This window comes from Haliotis cracherodii, unplaced genomic scaffold, assembly GCF_022045235.1.
Source record: "Haliotis cracherodii isolate W230 unplaced genomic scaffold, xgHalCrac1.p SCAF_14, whole genome shotgun sequence".
NCBI lineage: Eukaryota > Metazoa > Mollusca > Gastropoda > Lepetellida > Haliotidae > Haliotis > Haliotis cracherodii.
This window is the reverse complement of record NW_027266269.1, coordinates 9,397,237-9,409,292: the sequence shown is the minus strand read 5'-3', so window position 1 is coordinate 9,409,292 and position 12,056 is coordinate 9,397,237.

Genomic DNA, 12,056 nt, shown 5'->3' with positions numbered 1-12,056 from the left:
CGGTCTGTGAATAATCGAGTTTGGACCAGACAATCCAGTGATTGATATCATGATCGATGACATGCATCAATCAAGTCAGCGAGCCTGACCACCCGATCCCGTAAGACGCGACTTGGTTCATGCATGTCATCGATGCTCATGATATCAATCACTCGTTTATTTACAGACCTCTGGAATATTGCTGAGAAATATTAATTGAAAACTTTGTAATAAATATAACAAACATTGTGTGGGCTAAAATAATTTTTTTACGAAGTGAAAACAACCCGAAAACCTATTTATGTTGGAGGCCTTTGAAAGTATCAACATAACTGTTTCAGAAAAATAATAACAATTAAAAAGTGTTCAGATCCACTTTTCCGAGAAAAAAACCCAACAGATTTTGAAAGACTGAAATGTTCAATCTCTAACGAAACACTCCCCTCCCTAAGATTTGTTTGTTTGATGTTTAACGCCGCACTCATCAATATTCCAGCTATATGGCGACGGTCTGTAAATAATCGTGTCTGGACCAGACAATCCAGTGATTGATATCATGAGCATCGATCCACTCAAATGGGATCGATGACATGAATCAAACCAAGTCAGCGAGCCTGACCACCCGATCCCGTTAGTCGCCTATTACGACAAGCATGGGTTGCTGAAGACCTATTCTACCCCGGAATCTTCACGGGTCATGGGGACTACATAACCATTTGTTCCCTACAGTGACTTACTTACTACTAGTATGTGATAAGTATGAACATCTTTGAGAAAAATATATTCCGACGTTTAACAATAGGCATAAAAACAAGATGCTAATTATCAGTCTCATAAAATCAATCAACTCTGCTGTTATACGTTCATTGGCCATATTGTTAAAACATATATTCTCGGTCAGACATATATATCATGTATATCACGTGACTAAACACATGAAACTAAAAATGTCATTTGTACAATGGGCCTTGTGACCTTAAATACCGAATAAAATATATATCTAACTGTCTATCTAAAGTTTTTTTTCTGGATGGTCAAGATTATTTTATTGTCAGATTGCCATGTTGATACTGTTTGATTGTTGTTTAACGCTGCACTCAGCAATATTCCAGCTATATGACGGCGGTCTGAAGATAATCGAGTCTGGACCAGACATTTCAGTGATTGACATCATGAGCACCGATCCTCACAATTGGGATACGATGACATGCATCAGTTATCCTGACCGCCCGATCCCGTAGGTCGCCTTTTACGACAAGCATGGTTGCTTTAGACCAATTCTAACCGGTATCTTCACGGATGTGCTGCTACTGTACATAACACTGTCGTTTTACACTATGGACAGAATTATGTTGCGACTGTATACATATATTTACCAATAGTATTATATAGTACACCACTCAGGAAAGGTAAATTAAATCGAAATTAATTTCCTTTCAAAAGAAAGTATACATTTTCCAGCAATTCTCGAAACATTGTTTCTGGGATCACGAAAGTGGCGCTGAAGCTCTTTTCTCTTTGGTTGAAACATTGATGTCAATCTAATCAGAAAACACCACGTCATGTGCATCCGACACAAATAGCTGTCAGTCATCCCAGTTAGCGCGTGACTATATAAGTTTGAGTCGGCTGGCCGAGGTTCATTCTGCTCTTTCACTTCATCGACAAACTACAACGATGCCAAAATCAAGCGAGCTTCGTCAGGGTCTCTCTCCATCCGGCCGCGACCCGTGAAGATTCCGGGGTAGAATAGGTCTTCAGCAACCCATGCTAGTCGTTAAAGGCAACTAACGGGATCGGGTAGTCAGGACCGCTGACTTGGTTGATACATGTCATCGATCCCAATTGCGTGGATCGATGCTCATGACATAAATCACTGGATTGTCTGGTCCAGACTCGATTATTTACAGACCACCGTCATATAGCTGATTGCGGCGTTAAGCAACAAAACCAACCAACCGGCCGCGGGAAAACTACTGCTCCTGTCCTTTCCTCTCGAGGTTCGCAAGCCTGTATGCCACCAACGAAGGTCATGTCATCCCGACCAAAGATCTCTTCGAAGAGTACAAGGCAAAGGTCTCTGCTTTTGACCACGGACCTCAGCTTTGCAGACACTCTCCAACCGATTCCACGCTTTCGCCAGCCAGTTCAATTTTTTGAGGTGGTCGCCATACACGCCGTTGGTATCGTATCAAGGAGGTTAGGCTAGGTCGAAATTTAGACGAACATTTGGGTTATACTTTAAGGGGGTATAGGACGAGAAGGTCGGGGGGGGAGAAGGTAGAGGGCAGGTTGCGGGAGTATGATAGGCATAATTTGACTTATTTGTTTGTAAATCTTTGCTGGGGCTCATGATGAGGAAATCGTTTAGGACGGCCATCCGAATTATCAGGGTGATCAGATACACCCTGATAAAAATTGGGTGGGGATCATGAACCTCTGCTTTGAATATCCAAATTGTAAAATTAGGCGGGACATTAATGGGGGACCGAGGGATGAGAGGGTGGTGCCAGGCATGGCTCTTGAAATTCACGATGTGCACCATCAGGGACGTCAATGCTGGCATTGAACTACGGAGACTACCACCGCATTTAAGAGAGACTCCTGACCAAACTCCAATAACGGCCCTTTTCAGGGCCACACGTCCCAAAAGAATACTTTGAAATATGGGTTGGTTGGTTTACGCCGCACATTATGTTTGATATTTATTACAAAGTTTTCAATTCATTTTTCTCAGCAATATTCCAGCTAGATGACGGCGGTCTGTGAATAATCGAGTTTGGACCAGACAATCCAGTGATTGATATCATGATCGATGACATGCATCAATCAAGTCAGCTAGCCTGACCACCCGATCCCGTAAGACGCGACTTGGTTCATGCATGTCATCGATGCTCATGATATCAATCACTCGTTTATTTACAGACCTCTGGAATATTGCAGAGAAATATTAATTGAAAACTTTGTAATAAATATAACAAACATTGTGTGGGCTAAAATAATTTTTTTACGAAGTGAAAACAACCCGAAAACCTATTTATGTTGGAGGCCTTTGAAAGTATCAACATAACTGTTTCAGAAAAATAATAACAATTAAAAAGTGTTCAGATCCACTTTTCCGAGAAAAAAACCCAACAGATTTTGAAAGACTGAAATGTTCAATCTCTAACGAAACACTCCCCTCCCTAAGATTTGTTTGTTTGATGTTTAACGCCGCACTCATCAATATTCCAGCTATATGGCGACGGTCTGTAAATAATCGTGTCTGGACCAGACAATCCAGTGATTGATATCATGAGCATCGATCCACTCAAATGGGATCGATGACATGAATCAAACCAAGTCAGCGAGCCTGACCACCCGATCCCGTTAGTCGCCTATTACGACAAGCATGGGTTGCTGAAGACCTATTCTACCCCGGAATCTTCACGGGTCATGGGGACTACATAACCATTTGTTCCCTACAGTGACTTACTTACTACTAGTATGTGATAAGTATGAACATCTTTGAGAAAAATATATTCCGACGTTTAACAATAGGCATAAAAACAAGATGCTAATTATCAGTCTCATAAAATCAATCAACTCTGCTGTTATACGTTCATTGGCCATATTGTTAAAACATATATTCTCGGTCAGACATATATATCATGTATATCACGTGACTAAACACATGAAACTAAAAATGTCATTTGTACAATGGGCCTTGTGACCTTAAATACCGAATAAAATATATATCTAACTGTCTATCTAAAGTTTTTTTTCTGGATGGTCAAGATTATTTTATTGTCAGATTGCCATGTTGATACTGTTTGATTGTTGTTTAACGCTGCACTCAGCAATATTCCAGCTATATGACGGCGGTCTGAAGATAATCGAGTCTGGACCAGACATTTCAGTGATTGACATCATGAGCACCGATCCTCACAATTGGGATACGATGACATGCATCAGTTATCCTGACCGCCCGATCCCGTAGGTCGCCTTTTACGACAAGCATGGTTGCTTTAGACCAATTCTAACCGGTATCTTCACGGATGTGCTGCTACTGTACATAACACTGTCGTTTTACACTATGGACAGAATTATGTTGCGACTGTATACATATATTTACCAATAGTATTATATAGTACACCACTCAGGAAAGGTAAATTAAATCGAAATTAATTTCCTTTCAAAAGAAAGTATACATTTTCCAGCAATTCTCGAAACATTGTTTCTGGGATCACGAAAGTGGCGCTGAAGCTCTTTTCTCTTTGGTTGAAACATTGATGTCAATCTAATCAGAAAACACCACGTCATGTGCATCCGACACAAATAGCTGTCAGTCATCCCAGTTAGCGCGTGACTATATAAGTTTGAGTCGGCTGGCCGAGGTTCATTCTGCTCTTTCACTTCATCGACAAACTACAACGATGCCAAAATCAAGCGAGCTTCGTCAGGGTCTCTCTCCATCCGGCCGCGACCCGTGAAGATTCCGGGGTAGAATAGGTCTTCAGCAACCCATGCTAGTCGTTAAAGGCAACTAACGGGATCGGGTAGTCAGGACCGCTGACTTGGTTGATACATGTCATCGATCCCAATTGCGTGGATCGATGCTCATGACATAAATCACTGGATTGTCTGGTCCAGACTCGATTATTTACAGACCACCGTCATATAGCTGATTGCGGCGTTAAGCAACAAAACCAACCAACCGGCCGCGGGAAAACTACTGCTCCTGTCCTTTCCTCTCGAGGTTCGCAAGCCTGTATGCCACCAACGAAGGTCATGTCATCCCGACCAAAGATCTCTTCGAAGAGTACAAGGCAAAGGTCTCTGCTTTTGACCACGGACCTCAGCTTTGCAGACACTCTCCAACCGATTCCACGCTTTCGCCAGCCAGTTCAATTTTTTGAGGTGGTCGCCATACACGCCGTTGGTATCGTATCAAGGAGGTTAGGCTAGGTCGAAATTTAGACGAACATTTGGGTTATACTTTAAGGGGGTATAGGACGAGAAGGTCGGGGGGGGAGAAGGTAGAGGGCAGGTTGCGGGAGTATGATAGGCATAATTTGACTTATTTGTTTGTAAATCTTTGCTGGGGCTCATGATGAGGAAATCGTTTAGGACGGCCATCCGAATTATCAGGGTGATCAGATACACCCTGATAAAAATTGGGTGGGGATCATGAACCTCTGCTTTGAATATCCAAATTGTAAAATTAGGCGGGACATTAATGGGGGACCGAGGGATGAGAGGGTGGTGCCAGGCATGGCTCTTGAAATTCACGATGTGCACCATCAGGGACGTCAATGCTGGCATTGAACTACGGAGACTACCACCGCATTTAAGAGAGACTCCTGACCAAACTCCAATAACGGCCCTTTTCAGGGCCACACGTCCCAAAAGAATACTTTGAAATATGGGTTGGTTGGTTTACGCCGCACATTATGTTTGATATTTATTACAAAGTTTTCAATTCATTTTTCTCAGCAATATTCCAGCTAGATGACGGCGGTCTGTGAATAATCGAGTTTGGACCAGACAATCCAGTGATTGATATCATGATCGATGACATGCATCAATCAAGTCAGCTAGCCTGACCACCCGATCCCGTAAGACGCGACTTGGTTCATGCATGTCATCGATGCTCATGATATCAATCACTCGTTTATTTACAGACCTCTGGAATATTGCAGAGAAATATTAATTGAAAACTTTGTAATAAATATAACAAACATTGTGTGGGCTAAAATAATTTTTTTACGAAGTGAAAACAACCCGAAAACCTATTTATGTTGGAGGCCTTTGAAAGTATCAACATAACTGTTTCAGAAAAATAATAACAATTAAAAAGTGTTCAGATCCACTTTTCCGAGAAAAAAACCCAACAGATTTTGAAAGACTGAAATGTTCAATCTCTAACGAAACACTCCCCTCCCTAAGATTTGTTTGTTTGATGTTTAACGCCGCACTCATCAATATTCCAGCTATATGGCGACGGTCTGTAAATAATCGTGTCTGGACCAGACAATCCAGTGATTGATATCATGAGCATCGATCCACTCAAATGGGATCGATGACATGAATCAAACCAAGTCAGCGAGCCTGACCACCCGATCCCGTTAGTCGCCTATTACGACAAGCATGGGTTGCTGAAGACCTATTCTACCCCGGAATCTTCACGGGTCATGGGGACTACATAACCATTTGTTCCCTACAGTGACTTACTTACTACTAGTATGTGATAAGTATGAACATCTTTGAGAAAAATATATTCCGACGTTTAACAATAGGCATAAAAACAAGATGCTAATTATCAGTCTCATAAAATCAATCAACTCTGCTGTTATACGTTCATTGGCCATATTGTTAAAACATATATTCTCGGTCAGACATATATATCATGTATATCACGTGACTAAACACATGAAACTAAAAATGTCATTTGTACAATGGGCCTTGTGACCTTAAATACCGAATAAAATATATATCTAACTGTCTATCTAAAGTTTTTTTTCTGGATGGTCAAGATTATTTTATTGTCAGATTGCCATGTTGATACTGTTTGATTGTTGTTTAACGCTGCACTCAGCAATATTCCAGCTATATGACGGCGGTCTGAAGATAATCGAGTCTGGACCAGACATTTCAGTGATTGACATCATGAGCACCGATCCTCACAATTGGGATACGATGACATGCATCAGTTATCCTGACCGCCCGATCCCGTAGGTCGCCTTTTACGACAAGCATGGTTGCTTTAGACCAATTCTAACCGGTATCTTCACGGATGTGCTGCTACTGTACATAACACTGTCGTTTTACACTATGGACAGAATTATGTTGCGACTGTATACATATATTTACCAATAGTATTATATAGTACACCACTCAGGAAAGGTAAATTAAATCGAAATTAATTTCCTTTCAAAAGAAAGTATACATTTTCCAGCAATTCTCGAAACATTGTTTCTGGGATCACGAAAGTGGCGCTGAAGCTCTTTTCTCTTTGGTTGAAACATTGATGTCAATCTAATCAGAAAACACCACGTCATGTGCATCCGACACAAATAGCTGTCAGTCATCCCAGTTAGCGCGTGACTATATAAGTTTGAGTCGGCTGGCCGAGGTTCATTCTGCTCTTTCACTTCATCGACAAACTACAACGATGCCAAAATCAAGCGAGCTTCGTCAGGGTCTCTCTCCATCCGGCCGCGACCCGTGAAGATTCCGGGGTAGAATAGGTCTTCAGCAACCCATGCTAGTCGTTAAAGGCAACTAACGGGATCGGGTAGTCAGGACCGCTGACTTGGTTGATACATGTCATCGATCCCAATTGCGTGGATCGATGCTCATGACATAAATCACTGGATTGTCTGGTCCAGACTCGATTATTTACAGACCACCGTCATATAGCTGATTGCGGCGTTAAGCAACAAAACCAACCAACCGGCCGCGGGAAAACTACTGCTCCTGTCCTTTCCTCTCGAGGTTCGCAAGCCTGTATGCCACCAACGAAGGTCATGTCATCCCGACCAAAGATCTCTTCGAAGAGTACAAGGCAAAGGTCTCTGCTTTTGACCACGGACCTCAGCTTTGCAGACACTCTCCAACCGATTCCACGCTTTCGCCAGCCAGTTCAATTTTTTGAGGTGGTCGCCATACACGCCGTTGGTATCGTATCAAGGAGGTTAGGCTAGGTCGAAATTTAGACGAACATTTGGGTTATACTTTAAGGGGGTATAGGACGAGAAGGTCGGGGGGGGGAGAAGGTAGAGGGCAGGTTGCGGGAGTATGATAGGCATAATTTGACTTATTTGTTTGTAAATCTTTGCTGGGGCTCATGATGAGGAAATCGTTTAGGACGGCCATCCGAATTATCAGGGTGATCAGATACACCCTGATAAAAATTGGGTGGGGATCATGAACCTCTGCTTTGAATATCCAAATTGTAAAATTAGGCGGGACATTAATGGGGGACCGAGGGATGAGAGGGTGGTGCCAGGCATGGCTCTTGAAATTCACGATGTGCACCATCAGGGACGTCAATGCTGGCATTGAACTACGGAGACTACCACCGCATTTAAGAGAGACTCCTGACCAAACTCCAATAACGGCCCTTTTCAGGGCCACACGTCCCAAAAGAATACTTTGAAATATGGGTTGGTTGGTTTACGCCGCACATTATGTTTGATATTTATTACAAAGTTTTCAATTCATTTTTCTCAGCAATATTCCAGCTAGATGACGGCGGTCTGTGAATAATCGAGTTTGGACCAGACAATCCAGTGATTGATATCATGATCGATGACATGCATCAATCAAGTCAGCTAGCCTGACCACCCGATCCCGTAAGACGCGACTTGGTTCATGCATGTCATCGATGCTCATGATATCAATCACTCGTTTATTTACAGACCTCTGGAATATTGCAGAGAAATATTAATTGAAAACTTTGTAATAAATATAACAAACATTGTGTGGGCTAAAATAATTTTTTTACGAAGTGAAAACAACCCGAAAACCTATTTATGTTGGAGGCCTTTGAAAGTATCAACATAACTGTTTCAGAAAAATAATAACAATTAAAAAGTGTTCAGATCCACTTTTCCGAGAAAAAAACCCAACAGATTTTGAAAGACTGAAATGTTCAATCTCTAACGAAACACTCCCCTCCCTAAGATTTGTTTGTTTGATGTTTAACGCCGCACTCATCAATATTCCAGCTATATGGCGACGGTCTGTAAATAATCGTGTCTGGACCAGACAATCCAGTGATTGATATCATGAGCATCGATCCACTCAAATGGGATCGATGACATGAATCAAACCAAGTCAGCGAGCCTGACCACCCGATCCCGTTAGTCGCCTATTACGACAAGCATGGGTTGCTGAAGACCTATTCTACCCCGGAATCTTCACGGGTCATGGGGACTACATAACCATTTGTTCCCTACAGTGACTTACTTACTACTAGTATGTGATAAGTATGAACATCTTTGAGAAAAATATATTCCGACGTTTAACAATAGGCATAAAAACAAGATGCTAATTATCAGTCTCATAAAATCAATCAACTCTGCTGTTATACGTTCATTGGCCATATTGTTAAAACATATATTCTCGGTCAGACATATATATCATGTATATCACGTGACTAAACACATGAAACTAAAAATGTCATTTGTACGATGGGCCTTGTGACCTTAAATACCGAATAAAATATATATCTAACTGTCTATCTAAAGTTTTTTTTCTGGATGGTCAAGATTATTTTATTGTCAGATTGCCATGTGGATACTGTTTGATTGTTGTTTAACGCTGCACTCAGCAATATTCCAGCTATATGACGGCGGTCTGAAGATAATCGAGTCTGGACCAGACATTTCAGTGATTGACATCATGAGCACCGATCCTCACAATTGGGATACGATGACATGCATCAGTTATCCTGACCGCCCGATCCCGTAGGTCGCCTTTTACGACAAGCATGGTTGCTTTAGACCAATTCTAACTGGTATCTTCACGGATGTGCTGCTACTGTACATAACACTGTCGTTTTACACTATGGACAGAATTATGTTGCGACTGTATACATATATTTACCAATAGTATTATATAGTACACCACTCAGGAAAGGTAAATTAAATCGAAATTAATTTCCTTTCAAAAGAAAGTATACATTTTCCAGCAATTCTCGAAACATTGTTTCTGGGATCACGAAAGTGGCGCTGAAGCTCTTTTCTCTTTGGTTGAAACATTGATGTCAATCTAATCAGAAAACACCACGTCATGTGCATCCGACACAAATAGCTGTCAGTCATCCCAGTTAGCGCGTGACTATATAAGTTTGAGTCGGCTGGCCGAGGTTCATTCTGCTCTTTCACTTCATCGACAAACTACAACGATGCCAAAATCAAGCGAGCTTCGTCAGGGTCTCTCTCCATCCGGCCCGCGACCCGTGAAGATTCCGGGGTAGAATAGGTCTTCAGCAACCCATGCTAGTCGTTAAAGGCAACTAACGGGATCGGGTAGTCAGGACCGCTGACTTGGTTGATACATGTCATCGATCCCAATTGCGTGGATCGATGCTCATGACATAAATCACTGGATTGTCTGGTCCAGACTCGATTATTTACAGACCACCGTCATATAGCTGATTGCGGCGTTAAGCAACAAAACCAACCAACCGGCCGCGGGAAAACTACTGCTCCTGTCCTTTCCTCTCGAGGTTCGCAAGCCTGTATGCCACCAACGAAGGTCATGTCATCCCGACCAAAGATCTCTTCGAAGAGTACAAGGCAAAGGTCTCTGCTTTTGACCACGGACCTCAGCTTTGCAGACACTCTCCAACCGATTCCACGCTTTCGCCAGCCAGTTTCAATTTTTTGAGGTGGTCGCCATACACGCCGTTGGTATCGTATCAAGGAGGTTAGGCTAGGTCGAAATTTAGACGAACATTTGGGTTATACTTTAAGGGTATAGGACGAGAAGGTCGGGGGGGGAGAAGGTAGAGGGCAGGTTGCGGGAGTATGATAGGCATAATTTGACTTATTTGTTTGTAAATCTTTGCTGGGGCTCATGATGAGGAAATCGTTTAGGACGGCCATCCGAATTATCAGGGTGATCAGATACACCCTGATAAAAATTGGGTGGGGATCATGAACCTCTGCTTTGAATATCCAAATTGTAAAATTAGGCGGGACATTAATGGGGGACCGAGGGATGAGAGGGTGGTGCCAGGCATGGCTCTTGAAATTCACGATGTGCACCATCAGGGACGTCAATGCTGGCATTGAACTACGGAGACTACCACCGCATTTAAGAGAGACTCCTGACCAAACTCCAATAACGGCCCTTTTCAGGGCCACACGTCCCAAAAGAATACTTTGAAATATGGGTTGGTTGGTTTACGCCGCACATTATGTTTGATATTTATTACAAAGTTTTCAATTCATTTTTCTCAGCAATATTCCAGCTAGATGACGGCGGTCTGTGAATAATCGAGTTTGGACCAGACAATCCAGTGATTGATATCATGATCGATGACATGCATCAATCAAGTCAGCGAGCCTGACCACCCGATCCCGTAAGACGCGACTTGGTTCATGCATGTCATCGATGCTCATGATATCAATCACTCGTTTATTTACAGACCTCTGGAATATTGCTGAGAAATATTAATTGAAAACTTTGTAATAAATATAACAAACATTGTGTGGGCTAAAATAATTTTTTTACGAAGTGAAAACAACCCGAAAACCTATTTATGTTGGAGGCCTTTGAAAGTATCAACATAACTGTTTCAGAAAAATAATAACAATTAAAAAGTGTTCAGATCCACTTTTCCGAGAAAAAAACCCAACAGATTTTGAAAGACTGAAATGTTCAATCTCTAACGAAACACTCCCCTCCCTAAGATTTGTTTGTTTGATGTTTAACGCCGCACTCATCAATATTCCAGCTATATGGCGACGGTCTGTAAATAATCGTGTCTGGACCAGACAATCCAGTGATTGATATCATGAGCATCGATCCACTCAAATGGGATCGATGACATGAATCAAACCAAGTCAGCGAGCCTGACCACCCGATCCCGTTAGTCGCCTATTACGACAAGCATGGGTTGCTGAAGACCTATTCTACCCCGGAATCTTCACGGGTCATGGGGACTACATAACCATTTGTTCCCTACAGTGACTTACTTACTACTAGTATGTGATAAGTATGAACATCTTTGAGAAAAATATATTCCGACGTTTAACAATAGGCATAAAAACAAGATGCTAATTATCAGTCTCATAAAATCAATCAACTCTGCTGTTATACGTTCATTGGCCATATTGTTAAAACATATATTCTCGGTCAGACATATATATCATGTATATCACGTGACTAAACACATGAAACTAAAAATGTCATTTGTACAATGGGCCTTGTGACCTTAAATACCGAATAAAATATATATCTAACTGTCTATCTAAAGTTTTTTTTCTGGATGGTCAAGATTATTTTATTGTCAGATTGCCATGTTGATACTGTTTGATTGTTGTTTAACGCTGCACTCAGCAATATTCCAGCTATATGACGGC